This window comes from Caenorhabditis elegans, chromosome V (genome assembly GCF_000002985.6).
Source record: "Caenorhabditis elegans chromosome V".
Taxonomy (NCBI): Eukaryota; Metazoa; Nematoda; class Chromadorea; order Rhabditida; family Rhabditidae; genus Caenorhabditis; species Caenorhabditis elegans.
The window spans coordinates 17,127,345-17,144,864 of NC_003283.11; the positions used below are offsets into that span (position 1 = coordinate 17,127,345).

The 17,520-nt window shown below is 46.6% G+C and overlaps 10 non-coding genes across 10 annotated transcripts; 5 read left to right on the forward strand and 5 right to left on the reverse strand.

The window, feature by feature from the left end:
• The first annotated feature begins 1,059 nt into the window (after positions 1-1,059).
• On the forward strand, positions 1,060-1,178 carry rrn-4.11. The gene has a single exon (NR_070101.1). It is a non-coding gene; the product is annotated as a 5S ribosomal RNA (ribosomal RNA).
• A 583-nt stretch (positions 1,179-1,761) lies between these two features.
• Positions 1,762-1,859, reverse strand: sls-1.4. Its single transcript, NR_023981.1, has one exon. It is a non-coding gene; the product is annotated as a small nuclear RNA sls-1.4 (small nuclear RNA).
• A 172-nt stretch (positions 1,860-2,031) lies between these two features.
• On the forward strand, positions 2,032-2,150 carry rrn-4.12. Its single transcript, NR_070102.1, has one exon. It is a non-coding gene; the product is annotated as a 5S ribosomal RNA (ribosomal RNA).
• A 593-nt stretch (positions 2,151-2,743) lies between these two features.
• On the reverse strand, positions 2,744-2,841 carry sls-1.3. Its single transcript, NR_023980.1, has one exon. It is a non-coding gene; the product is annotated as a small nuclear RNA sls-1.3 (small nuclear RNA).
• A 176-nt stretch (positions 2,842-3,017) lies between these two features.
• rrn-4.13 lies at positions 3,018-3,136 on the forward strand. The gene has a single exon (NR_070103.1). It is a non-coding gene; the product is annotated as a 5S ribosomal RNA (ribosomal RNA).
• Positions 3,137-3,719: 583 nt separating this feature from the next.
• On the reverse strand, positions 3,720-3,817 carry sls-1.2. Its single transcript, NR_023979.1, has one exon. It is a non-coding gene; the product is annotated as a small nuclear RNA sls-1.2 (small nuclear RNA).
• Positions 3,818-3,993: 176 nt separating this feature from the next.
• On the forward strand, positions 3,994-4,112 carry rrn-4.14. The gene has a single exon (NR_070104.1). It is a non-coding gene; the product is annotated as a 5S ribosomal RNA (ribosomal RNA).
• Positions 4,113-4,695: 583 nt separating this feature from the next.
• Positions 4,696-4,763, reverse strand: sls-1.1. Its single transcript, NR_023978.1, has one exon. It is a non-coding gene; the product is annotated as a small nuclear RNA sls-1.1 (small nuclear RNA).
• Positions 4,764-7,820: 3,057 nt separating this feature from the next.
• Positions 7,821-7,895, reverse strand: Y102A5D.22. Its single transcript, NR_102107.1, has one exon. It is a non-coding gene; the product is annotated as an Unclassified non-coding RNA Y102A5D.22 (non-coding RNA).
• Positions 7,896-13,323: 5,428 nt separating this feature from the next.
• On the forward strand, positions 13,324-13,425 carry mir-257. Its single transcript, NR_002405.2, has one exon. It is a non-coding gene; the product is annotated as a pre-microRNA mir-257 (primary transcript).
• Positions 13,426-17,520: the final 4,095 nt, after the last annotated feature.

Here is a 17,520-nt window from a genome sequence, read left to right on the forward strand (position 1 = left end):
AGGGCGAGGGCACCTTTCAAGTCTACTTGACTGCTTGGGGAGCATCATCCACAGATGAAGCGTACTAGCATCAAGTCAGCTATCCCAAACAGTAAAACGACCATTCAACTTGAAAGGTAGGAGAACACGTTACTCTCCCAACTGCTTTCGGACCTTAGATAAGCCGTCATCTTGAATGGTCGATTGAGACTTTTCGCGATTCGAGCAAATCCGGCCCTCGGCAGTAAAACGCAGAGAGAGCAACGAGCAGTACCGAAGTACTCTTCCATTCCATCATCAACCGCAAGGGTTTCAGGACTGGGAACTCCCTCTAGCTCTTGCTAGAAGGAGCTTCCGCCTCTTCAGCAACCTCCCCGGGGAGGTCTCCAAGGCGGGACTCCTCTCTGACCGAAGTCAGTGAGGAGAATTGGACCTGCTGCCTTTTAATCCTTTGACCCCTAAGGATCTCCGGATTGGTGCTTCCTCTTAAAAAGAGAAAGCCAGCAGCCCCTCCCGTCTATTGACTCCCGTGGGGATCTCAAGACAGGGCAGCCCTTCTAGCTCCTGCTAGAAGGTGCATCTGATCTCTCCTATGACGCCCGAGATGGACGCCTCAAGAACAGGACTTCCTTCTGACCTTGTCAGAAAGAAGAATTTCTTCTGCTCGTGCAGCCTCCGGAGAGAGAGAGAGACAAGAACAGGACTTCCCCACATGGGAAGAATTTTGGGGGAAGAGAGTGGAAAGTTGGTGGCGTTGATTGAAGCCCGATGAAGTGTTGCAGGTTGAAGCCAGGACTTTTGGCGTGCGGCGTGCCCTGGGGGCTAGTTGGTAGCCCTTACGGGGGCCTTCTGCCCCTCAAAACTCCTCAAACTTGGGTAATAAACCTCAAACTTGGGTAATTAAGCCGACTTGAACGGCGCGTCTCTGCGCCTAACACCAACCTACAGCAGACAGCGAGCGAGGTCTACGATCGGCAACCCCCCTCTCCACACAACACACAGCCAGTAGCACTGACGAAGGGGTAGAGGCCTAGTCGGGTGGTGGGGGGTTTGTAACTGACATGGGACTTGTCCATAGACGCTTACGACCATATCACGTTGAATGCACGCCATCCCGTCCGATCTGGCAAGTTAAGCAACGTTGAGTCCAGTTAGTACTTGGATCGGAGACGGCCTGGGAATCCTGGATGTTGTAAGCTTTTTGCATTTTTTTAGAATGACTAAAAAAAATTTGTTTTTGTTGCAACATCATATGAATTAGAAACGATTTTAAAATAATTTTCAAAAAATTTTTCCCAGCCAAAATGACACTTCTGGAGAGTCGTATTTTCGAGTGTAATTAAGAGACTGCTATTTTTTTTAGGTGTGTGATGTGTTGGACTTTATTGCGTGTACCTAATGAGTGAATATTGATTATACTGGATGTGTCGGGTCGATTTTTGGAACATGAAAAATTTAGGTTCTTTTGAAAATTTTTGAGAACAATTGCATTTTTCAGTTGAGGAGCGCACGGCACCCATACATGAGAATCTATAATTTTTTTGCATCACATAGACTATTTCCATATATGTATGTACCAGTAGCAAGAATGAAAAGCACTTTTGAAGAGTGTAGATGAGCTGGAGGGCAACATCATATTTAGATCGGGGATCCCGTCCCCCAATCAATATCATCACCTTCCCACATCTCCACATACGGACAGCCATGCTCCCTCATCTCCACATATTTTCGAATGGACCGTTCTCCAACATGGATGAACCGATTTTCGAATTTCTTAGTATTTTTGTCTCCCCGAGAGGAGACGTTCCAAAATTTATAGCTAACGCCAAATTTCTTTGGGTCAGTTTCAATGTTTACCTCAAACTTGGGTAATTAAACCGACTTGAACGGCGCGTCTCTGCGCCTAACACCAACCTACAGCAGACAGCGAGCGAGGTCTACGATCGGCAACCCCCCTCTCCACACAACACACAGCCAGTAGCACTGACGAAGGGGTAGAGGCCTAGTCGGGTGGTGGGGGGTTTGTAACTGACATGGGACTTGTCCATAGACGCTTACGACCATATCACGTTGAATGCACGCCATCCCGTCCGATCTGGCAAGTTAAGCAACGTTGAGTCCAGTTAGTACTTGGATCGGAGACGGCCTGGGAATCCTGGATGTTGTAAGCTTTTTGCATTTTTTCAGAATGACCAAAAAAACAATTTTTTTGTTGTTGCAACATCATATGAATTGGTATTAGAAACGATTTTTAAAAAATTTTCAAAAAATTTTTCCCCAGCCAAAATGACACTTCTGGAGAGTCGTATTTTCGAGTGTAATTAAGAGACTGCTATTTTTTTTAGGTGTGTGATGTGTTGGACTTTATTGCGTGTACCTAATGAGTGAATATTGATTATACTGGATGTGTCGGGTCGATTTTTGGAACATGAAAAATTTAGGTTCTTTTGAAAATTTTTGAGAACAATTGCATTTTTCAGTTGAGGAGCGCACGGCACCCATACATTAGAATCTATAATTTTTTTGCATCACATAGACTATTTCCATATATGTATGTACCAGTAGCAAGAATGAAAAGCACTTTTGAAGAGTGTAGATGAGCTGGAGGGCAACATCATATTTAGATCGGGGATCCCGTCCCCCAATCAATATCATCACCTTCCCACATCTCCACATACGGACAGCCATGCTCCCTCATCTCCACATATTTTCGAATGGACCGTTCTCCAACATGGATGAACCGATTTTCGAATTTCTTAGTATTTTTGTCTCCCCGAGAGGAGACGTTCCAAAATTTATAGCTAACGCCAAATTTCTTTGGGTCAGTTTCAATGTTTACCTCAAACTTGGGTAATTAAACCGACTTGAACGGCGCGTCTCTGCGCCTAACACCAACCTACAGCAGACAGCGAGCGAGGTCTACGATCGGCAACCCCCCTCTCCACACAACACACAGCCAGCCAGTAGCACTGACGAAGGGGTAGAGGCCTAGTCGGGTGGTGGGGGGTTTGTAACTGACATGGCACTTGTCCATAGACGCTTACGACCATATCACGTTGAATGCACGCCATCCCGTCCGATCTGGCAAGTTAAGCAACGTTGAGTCCAGTTAGTACTTGGATCGGAGACGGCCTGGGAATCCTGGATGTTGTAAGCTTTTTGCATTTTTTTAGAATGACTAAAAAAATTTGTTTTTGTTGCAACATCATATGAATTAGAAACGATTTTAAAATAATTTTCAAAAAATTTTTCCCCAGCCAAAATGACACTTCTGGAGAGTCGTATTTTCGAGTGTAATTAAGAGACTGCTATTTTTTTTAGGTGTGTGATGTGTTGGACTTTATTGCGTGTACCTAATGAGTGAATATTGATTATACTGGATGTGTCGGGTCGATTTTTGGAACATGAAAAATTTAGGTTCTTTTGAAAATTTTTGAGAACAATTGCATTTTTCAGTTGAGGAGCGCACGGCACCCATACATGAGAATCTATAATTTTTTTGCATCACATAGACTATTTCCATATATGTATGTACCAGTAGCAAGAATGAAAAGCACTTTTGAAGAGTGTAGATGAGCTGGAGGGCAACATCATATTTAGATCGGGGATCCCGTCCCCCAATCAATATCATCACCTTCCCACATCTCCACATACGGACAGCCATGCTCCCTCATCTCCACATATTTTCGAATGGACCGTTCTCCAACATGGATGAACCGATTTTCGAATTTCTTAGTATTTTTGTCTCCCCGAGAGGAGACGTTCCAAAATTTATAGCTAACGCCAAATTTCTTTGGGTCAGTTTCAATGTTTACCTCAAACTTGGGTAATTAAACCGACTTGAACGGCGCGTCTCTGCGCCTAACACCAACCTACAGCAGACAGCGAGCGAGGTCTACGATCGGCAACCCCCCTCTCCACACAACACACAGCCAGCCAGTAGCACTGACGAAGGGGTAGAGGCCTAGTCGGGTGGTGGGGGGTTTGTAACTGACATGGCACTTGTCCATAGACGCTTACGACCATATCACGTTGAATGCACGCCATCCCGTCCGATCTGGCAAGTTAAGCAACGTTGAGTCCAGTTAGTACTTGGATCGGAGACGGCCTGGGAATCCTGGATGTTGTAAGCTTTTTGCATTTTTTTAGAATGACTAAAAAAATTTGTTTTTGTTGCAACATCATATGAATTAGAAACGATTTTAAAATAATTTTCAAAAAATTTTTCCCCAGCCAAAATGACACTTCTGGAGAGTCGTATTTTCGAGTGTAATTAAGAGACTGCTATTTTTTTTAGGTGTGTGATGTGTTGGACTTTATTGCGTGTACCTAATGAGTGAATATTGATTATACTGGATGTGTCGGGTCGATTTTTGGAACATGAAAAATTTAGGTTCTTTTGAAAATTTTTGAGAACAATTGCATTTTTCAGTTGAGGAGCGCACGGCACCCATACATTAGAATCTATAATTTTTTTGCATCACATAGACTATTTCCATATATGTATGTACCAGTAGCAAGAATGAAAAGCACTTTTGAAGAGTGTAGATGAGCTGGAGGGCAACATCATATTTAGATCGGGGATCCCGTCCCCCAATCAATATCATCACCTTCCCACATCTCCACATACGGACAGCCATGCTCCCTCATCTCCACATATTTTCGAATGGACCGTTCTCCAACATGGATGAACCGATTTTCGAATTTCTTAGTATTTTTGTCTCCCCGAGAGGAGACGTTCCAAAATTTATAGCTAACGCCAAATTTCTTTGGGTCAGTTTCAAGGCGAGCCTGGGTCGCAGTAGTGGCAAGAACCCGAATTATCGGGACCACCAGCTGCTAGGGAGGTTTATGGTTGTGGTGGGCCATTATGAATTTTAGATCCGAGGATCGTACATACCATATTGCGGGGTCAGGTAGAGGGAAACACCCGCCAACAGATTGGTCCACCCGCATAATCACTGATTTTGTGACTGCAGTCGGTGGTCTGTCAACAGGCTTAACCCCCTACCCGCCCATCCTTCACACTCCATCCAGGGTTCCTCTTAGCCAGGGCTGTCGTGATCCGAAGATCAACTAGCGTCTGGCCGAGTTACCCGCCTGAGGCCTCGCGGCCTTCCCGTCCATCCTAAGCCTCACGGCCATCAAGAAGGGGAACCTATCCATTCTCTTCGTTCCAACGAAGCTTGCCTTTCCCTTCCACCGTGTAGGTTTCAACACATGTGTGGTTGGTTCCGGTAGTTCTTCGATGAATGTGAACTTTTTAGAGATTGGACAGTGTGGTGGCGCCTTTGCCTAGTGCCGAAGCACCCGTCAATGCCAATTGTCCTCACTATCGCCAAGGCGTAACCCCCTAAGGGGCTCATTTGCTAGTCGGCCCTACCACAATTGTGCTATCTTGTGCAAGCTTTCGCCTCGTCGAGGTTGGTTCTAAGAAACACGACTCGGTTCCGGCAAGCATACCCGTCCAAAACCATGGCGACCCATAAGGTCTAAGAGCTAACTAGGGCGAGGGCACCTTCCAAGTCTACTTGACTGCTTGGGGAGCGTCATCCACAGATGAAGCATACTAGCATCAAGTCAGCTATCCCAAACAGTAAAACGACCATTCAACTTGAAAGGCAGGAGAACACGTTACTTTCCCAACTGCTTTCGGACCTTAGATAAGCCGTCATCTTGAATGGTCGATTAAGACCTTTCGCGATTCGAGCAAATCCGGCCCTCGGCAGTAAAACGCAGAGAGAGCAACGAGCAGTACCGAAGTACTCTTCCATTCCATCATCAACCGCAAGGGTTTCAAGACTGGGAACTCCCTCTAGCTCTTGCTAGAAGGAGCTTCCGCCTCTTCAGCAACCTCCCCGGGGAGGTCTCCAAGGCGGGACTCCTCTCTGACCGAAGTCAGTGAGGAGAATTTGACCTGCTGCCTTTTAATCCTTTGACCCCTAAGGATCTCCGGATTGGTGCTTCCTCTTCAGAAGAGAAAGCCAGCAGCCCCTCCCGTCTATTGACCCCCGTGGGGATCTCAAGACAGGGCAGCCCTTCTAGCTCCTGCTAGAAGGTGCATCTGATCTCTCCTATGACGCCCGAGATGGACGCCTCAAGAACAGGACTTCCTTCTGACCTTGTCAGAAAGAAGAATTTCTTCTGCTCGTGCAGCCTCCGGAGAGCTTACAAGAACAGGACTTCCCCACATGGGAAGAATTTTGGGGGAAGAGAGTGGAAAGTTGGTGGCGTTGATTGAAGCCCGATGAAGTGTTGCAGGTTGAAGCCAGGACTTTTGGCGTGCGGCGTGCCCTGGGGGCTAGTTGGTAGCCCTTACGGGGGCCTTCTGCATTCTTTCCTTTTTCCATCCATTTCCAGCAGGTTTCGCGTGTCCGTTTCGCATTGGATTTGGTATGTACGCTTCACCGAAAATGCGATTCCAGTACGTATTCTTACTGTGCTCGAGAACAGTGGCACAGAGTTCTGGAATAGCACTGTTGATCACGCTTCCCTTGATTCCCAATTCCTTGAGACTGTCGCCTGTCGGTTTCCACCATGAACCAAGTGACCCGATTATAATCGGGAGGACGGTCAGCTTGGTTCCCGATTTTCGCAGGTGGGCAAATCCTGTCTCGTACTTGTCGATTTTTCCCTGCCAACTCCTTTCCATCGCCTCTACACCATGCTCATACGGGCACGCGACATCGGCCAAAATGACTTGTTTACCATCGGGGCTTTTGAGGCAGATATCTGGACGGAGTCTGCTGAATCCTGGAAGTTCTTCATCGACCTTCATTGTCCAATTTTTCTTTCCACCATTTTCAATGAGAGTTTTGACCTTGTGTAGGACGGCATCATGCCTCTCAGTGATCTTCTTTGAGAAACCAAACGGACAGTTTTGCAGTATGTGCCACTGAGTCTCCAGATCCTTCCCACAACGCCTACAGACTTTTGGTTTGGATTTGTCGTAGTTGTTGTAGTTGCAGGCCAGTAGATTCAGACGTGCCTTATGCACAAAGCGGTGACACGCAAGGCTCAGGTTGCCACCTTTTGTGACAAACCTGTTGCTCGCTGGATGCTGTTGTACGACACGAACGACTTCACTTTTCACTACTTTGGTGGTGTTGAATCGATGTTTGAGTGCTTTGTTCACTTGATCCTTCAGTGAGCGCTGCAGCTTTTTCGCATCTTCTTCCGTGTAGATCCTTTCCGTGTTTTCGCTTGTGGCTTGGACGAGCAAAGCGATTTTCCCGTTCTTTGCTACCATTTTCAGCTTGTGAAGTGGGGAGTCGCCAGTGATGGCCAAGTTCCTCATCACGTCCCGCAGTCTCGTAATGGAATTGTAGCCAAATTCACTCCTATTGATCCTCTCCTCGACGTTGAGATAGTCGGCTATATCATCCATAGTGACTGTGCTCTTCTTTGACTCTTTCTTTACTACTTCTTCCGCCAGTGATGTGAATAATGTTTTGATGTATTCATCATCTGACCAGAGTTTTTTCAGAGTTGAGACAAGGAACGTAATCATGCAGGTTGTCTTGGGACATGCTACACCGAGCCCTCCATCCTTCACTGGAAGATGGATGTACTCCAGTGGCGACCCTCGGACTGGGATCCCATGCATCACTTTGACTCCGCGCATTACGATATTCGCAAACATCTTCATCTCCGTGATCAGTGGTATCGAGTTTCCGTACATGTATGTTAGTTTTGAGAGCGCGAAAGTTTTCAAGCAATCCAGCTTTTGCGGCGGCGTCAGGTCACTTTTGACCACGCATTCCAGCTCTTTCGTGACTTTCTCCAGTAGGTCCATTGCTGATATTCTTGCTGACGAGCCAGTCTGGACGCCCAGGTATTTGTACGTGGTGTTCTCGTCTAGACATCGGATGGCGTTTCCTTTGAGCTTGATTGATGCGCTCCGTACAGCTCCTTTTTGAATCACCAGTGTCGCACACTTTGCTGGTTTGAAAATAAGATTCAGGGGCGTGCAATCCTTGTCTAGCTTTGCCAGTTCTCGCTGGAGCTGGTCGGGGGAATCCGTTAGAATCGCCATGTCGTCGGCGAACGCCAGTACCTTAATTCTTGTTTTGAGGCACTGGTGACCATTTGCAGACTCCAGGTGTCTTCTAATCACAGTTTCCAGACATATATTGAAAAGTGTTGGTGAGATGGGGTCGCCTTGTTTTACACCAGACATTATTGGGATTCGGTCGCTTTTTTCTGTGGCGTTTTTTACCCTCATTGATGCTCCCCGGTACATATCTTTGACCACATCGACGACCATTTGCGGAAATCCATACGCTGTCAGCGCGTACTCAATCAATTCGTGCGGGATGGATCCAAACGCGTTTGTCAGATCCAGCCATGCCACCGCCAGGTTTCTTCGTTTTCCTTTGGCCACGTCGATTGCTGTTCTGAGTATTGCTACACTCTCATTGCAACCTTTGCGCTCCTGGAATCCTCGTTGACATTTGCTCAACACGTTCGGTACGGCCCTGATTCTCCGGTTCCACAGACTGGAATAAAGTTTGTAGATGACGGGCATTTGGCTTATTGGCCGCCAGTTTTCTGGTTTTGACTGATCTCCATTTTTATACAGCAGGATGGTCTCGGCCTCCTTCCAGTGATTTGGGATCTTCCTGTGTCGTTGGCACTCGTTGTATACCTTCGCCAATAACTCACCTCTGGGATCAAACCATTGAAGGTGGTGGTATCGCAGTCCGTCTGCACCCGGCGCGGTGTCTTTTGTTTTCCGCAGAGCGAACGCCACCTCCTTTCCGGTAAACTTCTTCTCCATCCAGTTACCTATCTCGAGAGCAGGAATTTTGGAACTTTTCTCCTTCATGATCGACTCCTGCACGTTGGTGCGGGACGTGGATTTTCTGAAGAAATCCTCCAGTTGATCGATGGGAATTTTGCAGAGTTCCTCCTTGCTACCAATAATCCTGTTGTAGGTGCGAGCCCTCTCTTTCCAGTACGATGCCTTCACATCACCAGCTCCCTTGCTACTCTGGATTGGGTCCGCAATTCTTGCTGCATTGTTGGTCATTTTCCTTTTGTTTTCGGTCTGGGTGCACATTTCACCCTTCGCAACTTCAAGTGGCGGGTTCCGTTTGCAAATGGTATCAACTATACCTTCATCTCCTGCTGCTGTTTTTTGTATCGCCGCAGTGAGTACTTCCGTCAGCCATTCCAGTCGTTGGAAGCTGCGACCCTCCATCGCATACGACTCAAGTTGGTTGTTGAACCAGTTCCGGACATTAGCAATTAGGGTGTCTGGTTTTCCTATAGGCACCTTTTGTTGCTTACCCTGTTGACCTCCATTGGTTTGGGTTGGCTTTCTGGGGGGAATTGGTGGCAGAATTTTCCTGGGCAACTCCCTTGGTGGGAGTTTTATGCTCATTAGGGGGACTGCCTCGGCGATTGTGCTGGTTCGGATGAACTCATCCTGCGTCATGCTGACCAAGCTGCTTCTTCCACTGCTGGCTGTGGCTTTCACCATCTCAAACAGCAGTTCCGAGGTGCTCCGACACCTTGGACTGATGTTGTTTGCAGGTTTTTCTGCGACGACGACATGTTCCGTATTGATCTCTTCAGGAGATTCATTTAGGCCATTTTCCTGCGGGCTACCATTGGCAGCACAATCCTTGGTTGGTACGGATATGTTGTCAGGTTTGCAGTCCGGTCTTTTGGCCGGCGGGCTTATTTGAACACTTGCGTAGCTTCTTTTGCATCTTGTTTCTTTGTAGTCCATTGGCTCAGCAGTTGGGGCTTGGAATGGTATAGCCAAACTATTGACCGAGTATAGCTCATAGCCTTCTTCCTGGAGTGTCTTCTTCAGTCTTTTTCTGAAGTTTCTGACATCTTCTTCCGAGTGCCATTTGCCTCCTGCCATAATCGAGTTGGTCGTTAAACAGATATGCACTCCACAGTTAAAGGAGTCTCTTTGAAGAGGTACTTGCACCTTAAACTCCTTCCGAGCCCGTTTTGAGTCATTGATGAAGTCCCTGACCGGGCCACGTGGCTCTTGGTGCAAACTGTTTGCATAATAGTATGAATTGTCTTTCCATACCAACTTTTTCGCAGGTGGGCAAATCCTGTCTCGTACTTGTCGATTTTTCCCTGCCAACTCCTTTCCATCGCCTCTACACCATGCTCATACGGGCACGCGACATCAGCCAAGATGACTTGTTTGCCATCAGGGCTTTTGAGGCAGATATCTGGGCGGAGTCTGCTAGTCCCTGGCAATTCTTCATCGATCGTCATATCCCAGTGTTTTTTGGAGCCCTGTTCAATGAGCGACTTCACCTTGTGGAGAACGGCGTCGTGTCGTTCGGTTATTTTCCTTGGAAGTCCAAAATTACAGCTTTGCAGTATGTGCCATTGTGTCTCGTAGTCATAACCACATCTTCTACAATTTTTAGGCTGGGTTTTGTCATAAATGTTGTAGTTGCATGCTAGAAGATTCAGGCGAGCTTTGTGCACAAATCGGTGACATGCAAGACCCAGTTTGCCTCCTCTAGAGACAAACTTGTTGCTTGGGGGTGTAGCTGAACGACTCTTGACACTTCGCTTTTTACCAGTTTAGTAGTGTGAAAGCGGTGCTTGAGCGCTCTGCTGACCTGTTCATTCAGTGTCCGTTGCATCTTCTTCATTCCATCCTCCGTGAACAACTTCTCATTACTATCCTTTGTTGTTTGGACCAGCACTGCCAACTTCTGGTTTTTCACCACTATCTTGATTTTATAGAGTGGTGAATCGCCGACTGTTGCTAGGTTCCTCAACGCCTCTCTCAACTTCGAGAAGCAGTTGTAACCAAAGTTGGACCTGCTCCACGTTGAGCAATATCTTCCAAATTGACCTCCATCTTGCCTGTCTCCATTTTGACAACTTCCTCCGCGAACGACATGTACAGGTTTCTGATGTAGTTGTCGGTCGATCACAACTTCTTCATCGTCGAGACAACAAACGTTACCATGTTGGTGATTCTTGGGCATGGAACACCCAGCCCTCCGTCCTTTATTGGCAGCTGTACGTACTCCAGAGGAGAACCACGAATTGGGATGCTGTGGATCACCTTAACTGCTCTCATCACGATATTTGCGAATTTCCTCATTTCGGTGATGGGTGGCATCGAATTGGAATTCATATACGTGAGCTTAGACAGAGCAAAGGTTTTTACACAATCGAGTTTTTGTGGCGGGATCAGGTCACTTCTGACGATGCAATCCAGTTCTTTTGTCACTTTCTCGAGAAGGCCCATGGTGGACACTTTGGCACCGGCACCAGTCTGGATCCCGAGATATTTGTAGGTGCTTTCCTTGTTCAGAGTCTTGATCGGACGACCCTTCAGCTTTACTGGAATCTCCCTGACGACTCCCCTCTCGATCACCAGAGTTGCACACTTCGCCGGCTTGAAGATGAGATTAAGCGGTGTGCAATCACTGTCCAGTTTTTTCAACTCACTTTGGAGTCTTTCCGGAGTTGTGGAAAGGATGGCCATATCATCCGCGAAAGCCAGTATTTTGATGTTGGTGTTGAGACATTGGTGTCCTGACGAACTTGCAAGATGCTTCCTTCTGTGCTGTTTTTCACTATCATAGATGCTCCTTTGTACATGTCCTTGATAATGTCGACTATCATTGGAGGGAATCCGTAAGCCTTCAAAGTGTGCTCAATGGGCTCATGGGGCACCGATCCAAAGGCATTAGTGAGGTCTAACCATGCAACAGCAAGGTTCTTCTTCTTACCTTCTGCTATGTCGATGGCAGATCTCAAAATGCCCAGACTTTCGTTGCACCCTTCTCGTTCTTGGAATCCTCTTTGGCACTTGCTCAATACATCCGGAACCTTTCTGATTCGACGATTCCAAAGGCTTGAATACAATTTATAGATCGTTGGCATCTTGCTGATTGGTCTCCAATTCTCGGCTTTAGCTTCATCCCCATTTTTGTATAGGAGGATGGTTTCAGCCTCCTTCCAGTGAGATGGAATTTTTCGATGTTTCTGGCACTCATTGAATACTATTTTCAGTAGCTGTCCATCTGGATCGAACCATGCTAGATGGTGGTACCGCAGACCATCGGCTCCTGGCGCCGTGTCCTTTGTCCTCTCCAGTGCATCGACAACCTCTTTTCCAGTGAACGGCTCTACAATTTCTTGTCCAATCTTGAGTTGTGGGATCATGGAGCAAGATTCTTTTAGTGTTTTTATTGGTACATTCGTATGGGAGGTGGTCTTCTTGAAGAAGTTTTCCAGTTCTTCAATGGGGATTCTGCACTTTTTATCCACCGTACCCACAATCTTGTTTAAAGTTCTTGCCCGCTCCATCCATCCAGTACAATTCTCTGAACCTGTGTTAGTGCGTTGGAGTTCCTGTGCCGGTAGAATCTTAGCCTGATTCCCATTTTGAGGGTGCTTATGGTTTCCTCTCTTTTTGGGATCAGTCTGCGTACACATTTCACCAGCCTTGACTTCCAATGGTGGATAGCGCTTGCATATAGTGTCCACCATTGTCTCATCGCCTGCTGCTGCTTTATGAATTGCAGCGGTTAAGAGACCAGCAAGCCATTCCAGGCGTTGAAAAGTTCCTCCCTCTTTTTCGTAAGAGTCCAGTTGAATTTGGAGCCACCCTCTGACCTTGGACTTCAGCACATCCGGTTTTCCACTCGGAACTTGACGCTGTTTCTCCTTTTTCTTACCATTGGTTACAAGTGGTGTCCTGGAGAGTTGATATTTCGGAGGAGGTTTTGTGTACACTGGGTTTTTATATTTCATTAGTGGCACAGGATGGGCAATTTGGCTAACTTTCACGAATCCATTCGGAGACAGTTTGCCCACAGAATTTGTTTTACGTGGCGAGGCACGCTTGATGTCCTTCTGGCGATCCATGTCCTTCGGGGAGATTGTGCTCACTTCTGGTTTGACCGCCTCACTAATTCCATCGTACTCCTTGCGCTGAGTCAGCTTCACATCGCTTTTACAATCGGGCCTTTTGGCGGGCGGGCTTGGGGTTGCAAGCACCTTCGCATAGCTCCTTTTGGCAGTGGCCTCCTTGTAATCCATTTTATCCACCACAACAGCTTGAAACGGGACTCCAAGGTTTCTTACCGAGTACAGTTCGTACCCTTCTTCCAGAAGGGTTTTCTTCATCCGTCCTCTAAATTTCTCCACATCTTCTTCAGTGTGCCATTTGCTCCCTGCCATAATAGCATTGACTGCCAGACACACGTGGATGCCGCAGTTGTAGCTATCTCTTTGGAAGGGCACTGGCGTGTTGAACTCTTTCCAGATTTTGCCAGTTTCGTTGATGAATGTTTTTATTGCTCCTCTCGGCTCTTGGTGGAAGCTGTTTGCGAAGTAATAATATTTCCCGCTGAGTATCAGGAGTACCCAGTGATCGCCTTCACATATTGGGAAGAAGTATGTGATTGCGTCCTGCAGTTCTTCCATGATGTACTCAGGGCCTTTAATTTTGTACATGCTCCATAGGATTGGGTCAAGAGCAGCGTACTTTTTGCTTTCCCTGCACATGAACGATATGTACCAGTGGACAGTAGCGTCGTCTAGCCATGCTTCACGGGAAGACTCATGATCCAGGTACCACGTGTTGAACCGCTTTTTGATCTTTGGGGCTTCGACTGATTCTACCGAATCATCCAGATCAATTAATTCTTCTTTTTGCGGATCCATGGCTTTGTCCTTTTGATTTTCCTCGAGCTTTCTTGGTGTTTCCCTTTGTGGGATTGGCTCATTGAGATGCGGTGAATGTGCATTCTTTGGGCTGTTGACTTCACATAGTGTTGCCAGGCTCTTCCGAGCTCTGGAGCTCTTTTGGAAGATGGAGGCATATTGAGGTACACCTTTGACCACTTGTGGTGCTGTTTTTTGTAGAGAGTTCTTGACGGCGCTTCTTGTTTGATGCACCTTGATTGGAGGGTCGTTATCCTTCAGCGGCGTCTTTCCTGAATTGTTCGATGTATCCTGGGGAAGTTTTTTGGGCATCGCAAGTGACGGAGCGGCAGCTTCCAGTCTTTCTGCCACTTTAGCTCCAATGCATTTGTGGTAGGTTTGAATCCTTTTCTGGGCAGTGATTCCGTGCATTCCCAACATGTGGGCTCCCATCCACTTATGGCCTTCTGCACCCTTTCCCGATTCAACTTGGCATATTCCACATTGTTAGTTCGAAATCCATGGGCTTCTTTGATATGGCGGCTCAGATACTTAAGATCCTCTGCTCCAATGCCAGCTTTGGATTTAATTTCACAGCTTTTCGAGTAGCATCCTAGAATTTCATCTGTCGGATAGACTGTTCTTACTGTTGCCACCTTGTCCTCAACGCTGACTAATTCGAGTTGGCGTTTAGGCCCCCAAGCATGGACACCATACTGCTTCTTACTCTGCCGCTCTTCTAATTTGGTTGTTGCTCTGGATGTTTTGTAAATGCTATGGTTTCTTCTAGGTACGGCGGGTTTTGGGCATGGGAACTTTGTTGACTCGGCTGTGCTGAATTGTTGGATCTTCCGGTGATTCTTCGGCTTCTGTCCTCTCGGAAATGGCTTTCTATCTTTGTGCCAGTGATTGCCCTGTTCCCTTGGGTAGCGGGTTTGGGTGGAAGGTTCCTCTGCCGCTGGTCTTTGGCTCGTGGGTAGGTTGTTGTTAGTTTTTGGGGATGAAACTTAACCAGTATTTCCATTGTTATTTGCACATTGGTCCAAATTTGTAGAGTGTCCTCGGGCAATCGGTTCTCGATCCATCCTACAACTCCCGATTGGAAGTTTCAAAACCCGAGGCCCCTGTTTTAGTAGAATTTAAAACAGGGGCAAGGTGGAACGCCGTGAACTATTTGAGTTGGTTGGAGTCTCAGAGTTCTTTAGGCTTGACTTGGAATTTTGAGGAGCTAGTTGCCAGTGGATCGTCGAGGGGCATGCGGTGCCTCCTTATTCCACTGGTTTCCTTTCGGCTTCCTATGTCCAAGTTCTGTGGGGACGTCGGTGTATTTATCTCCAAAGATGTGATTCCAGAAAGCGTTTTTGCTCTGTTCCATTACTGTGGCACAGAGTTCTGGGATGACGCTTTTCAAGGAAGCCAAATGACGATCGACAGGACAGACAGCTTGATTCTCATTTTGCGCATGTGGTTGAAGCCAGCTTCGTATTTTTCCACGTTCCCTTTTCAACTTCGTTTCATCGCTTCGGTTCCATGTTCGTAAAGGCAGGTGACAGCCGCCAGTATTACTTTTTTTCCACCGGCTGAAGCCTGGTAGTGCTTCGTCGATCGTCATTGTCCAGTCCTTCTTCTCCCCCTACTTTGATGAGTTGCTTCACCTTTTGAAGGACTGCGTCATAACTCTCCGTGATCTATCTCGGCAGAGCAAAGTTGCAGCATTGCAAGATGTGCCATCGAGTTTCATTTTCCTTATGACACCTTCTGTACTCCTTTCTTCGTGTCTGGTCGAACGAGTTGTAGTTGCAAGCCAGAAGGTTGAGCAGGGCCCTATGCACAAAACGGTGGCAGGCCAGTGGTAGGTACCCTCCATGGTTGACAAATTTATTGCTGCCTGGATTCTGCTGCACCACTCTCACCACTTCGCTTTTCACAGGCTTTCCTTCTGTGAATCTGAGCTTGAGTGCCTTGTTCACAAGCTCCTTCAGGTACTGTTGCAGTTTGTGGATGTCTGCATCCGTGTACAGTCTTTCTGCGTTCGAAATGGTTGCTTGAACTGATAAAGCCAGTTTGCCATTTCTGACCACTTTAACCTTGTGCAGTGGGGCGTTTCCAATCACCGACAAGTTTCTGATCACATCACGCAATCTGGAAAAACAGTTGTATCCGAAGTTGGATCTGTATATCCTTCGTTCCACGTTGAGAAATTCAGCAATATCTTCCAAATCCACATTCTTCTTTCCAGTCTTTTGTTTGACTACTTCTACAGCGTACGACGTATACAGATTCTTGATATAGTCATCTGAGGACCAGAGCTTCTTCAGTGTAGAGACGAGAAAAGTGATCATACATGTAGTTTTGGGGCATGCGACTCCTAATCCTCCGTCTTTCACAGGAATCTGGATATATTCCAGAGGCGATCCTCTAACTGGAATGTTATGAATGACCTTGACAGCCCTCATTGCGATGTTTGCAAACATCTTCATTTCTGTCAGCAAGGGCATTGAGTTGGCGTACATGTACGTCAATTTGCACAAAAGTCAAAAGTCTTCACGCAGTCGAGTTTTTGCGGTGGCGTCAGGTCACTTCTGACGACGCAGTCCAACTCTTTTGTGACTTTCTCCAATAGCTCTATTGCTGAGCATCTTGATGCTGCTCCTGTTTGATCATCACCACCAGCTACCTTCAGGATCAAGTCCAGTCTCCGAGCAATTTTCTCGCTTTTCTGTCTCATTCTTCATGAACTTCGTCAGAATCACGATCATATCTTCTTGCAGCAACTGGCAGTCCCTTACCCTGGTTTCGACGTCCCTCACTTTTGCAAAGGTTACAACCTGGCTCGCGAGGGTTGCCGTCCCTGTCTGGGCTTCAATATTGTAGACGGTCTGGTCTACCGCATCTATTTGCTCAGCCATGTCCCCTTGGTGGACCCTCATGGCTTCCTTGCGCCTCTCTTCATCATCTCCATCATTTTCGCCATAGAGAAGCTTCTGGCTTTCCGTCTCGGACCCTGGGTCCGAGTCGTCGCCAGACAGTCCCTCGGCAACCACAGTGCCTTTGCCGCTTATTCTTTTCAAGCATTTCAGATCATTTCATGGTTATTGCGCGACATGCCAGCCTAAAGGCTACCCATTCACACAACACTGACGAGCATTTCAACAAAAAATTGCGGAAAATTTAGCGAAAAATGACATATTACTTTTTTTAAATTTTGGCCAAAAATTATTTAGTCGATGCACCATGTCTTTTGTTGCTATAGCCTCCGAACTCAGCTGCTTTTGCTGCTCTTCCATGCAAACTTTTGTAGTTTGTAGTGTCGTCCAAAAGGATCGATAACCTCGATGCGGGTAAGAACATCCAGTTCTCCCGATTCTCCTTCAGCCAATGGATCCCTCCACAACGTTGCAAACTCCAAGTTTGCTCGGCATCCGACACATCTACTTTCACGATTTTGCCCACGAATTGGGCAAGTGCCGACATTCAACTTTTCGGTTCGAAGTTATCGATTTTTGAGCATCGACTGCCACCAGATACTGCTCCGGATCCTTTGTTTCAACCGGTTGGCTGATGTTAGGCATTACTTCCGCCTTTTTGAACATTTTTCCTTTTAAGATTAAAAATTAGTATACAACAAAACAACAAGTGAAAAAAAAACATTTGAAAATGTATAGAAGTGTTTGAAGTAAAAACACTTTCTATACTGGAAATTGTCGCCAATTGGCGGAAAAGAGCGGGAACGGAGACCCAGAAATAGCGACTGAAATTTTCTATAACTTTTCAGACAAAATTATTATACTCGATTTCTTTAAATTTTTTTCTAAGTGAAAAACGATAGAAAGTTCGAATTTGAATGACTGAAACGACATAATTAGATGATCTTAAAAATAAAACTCA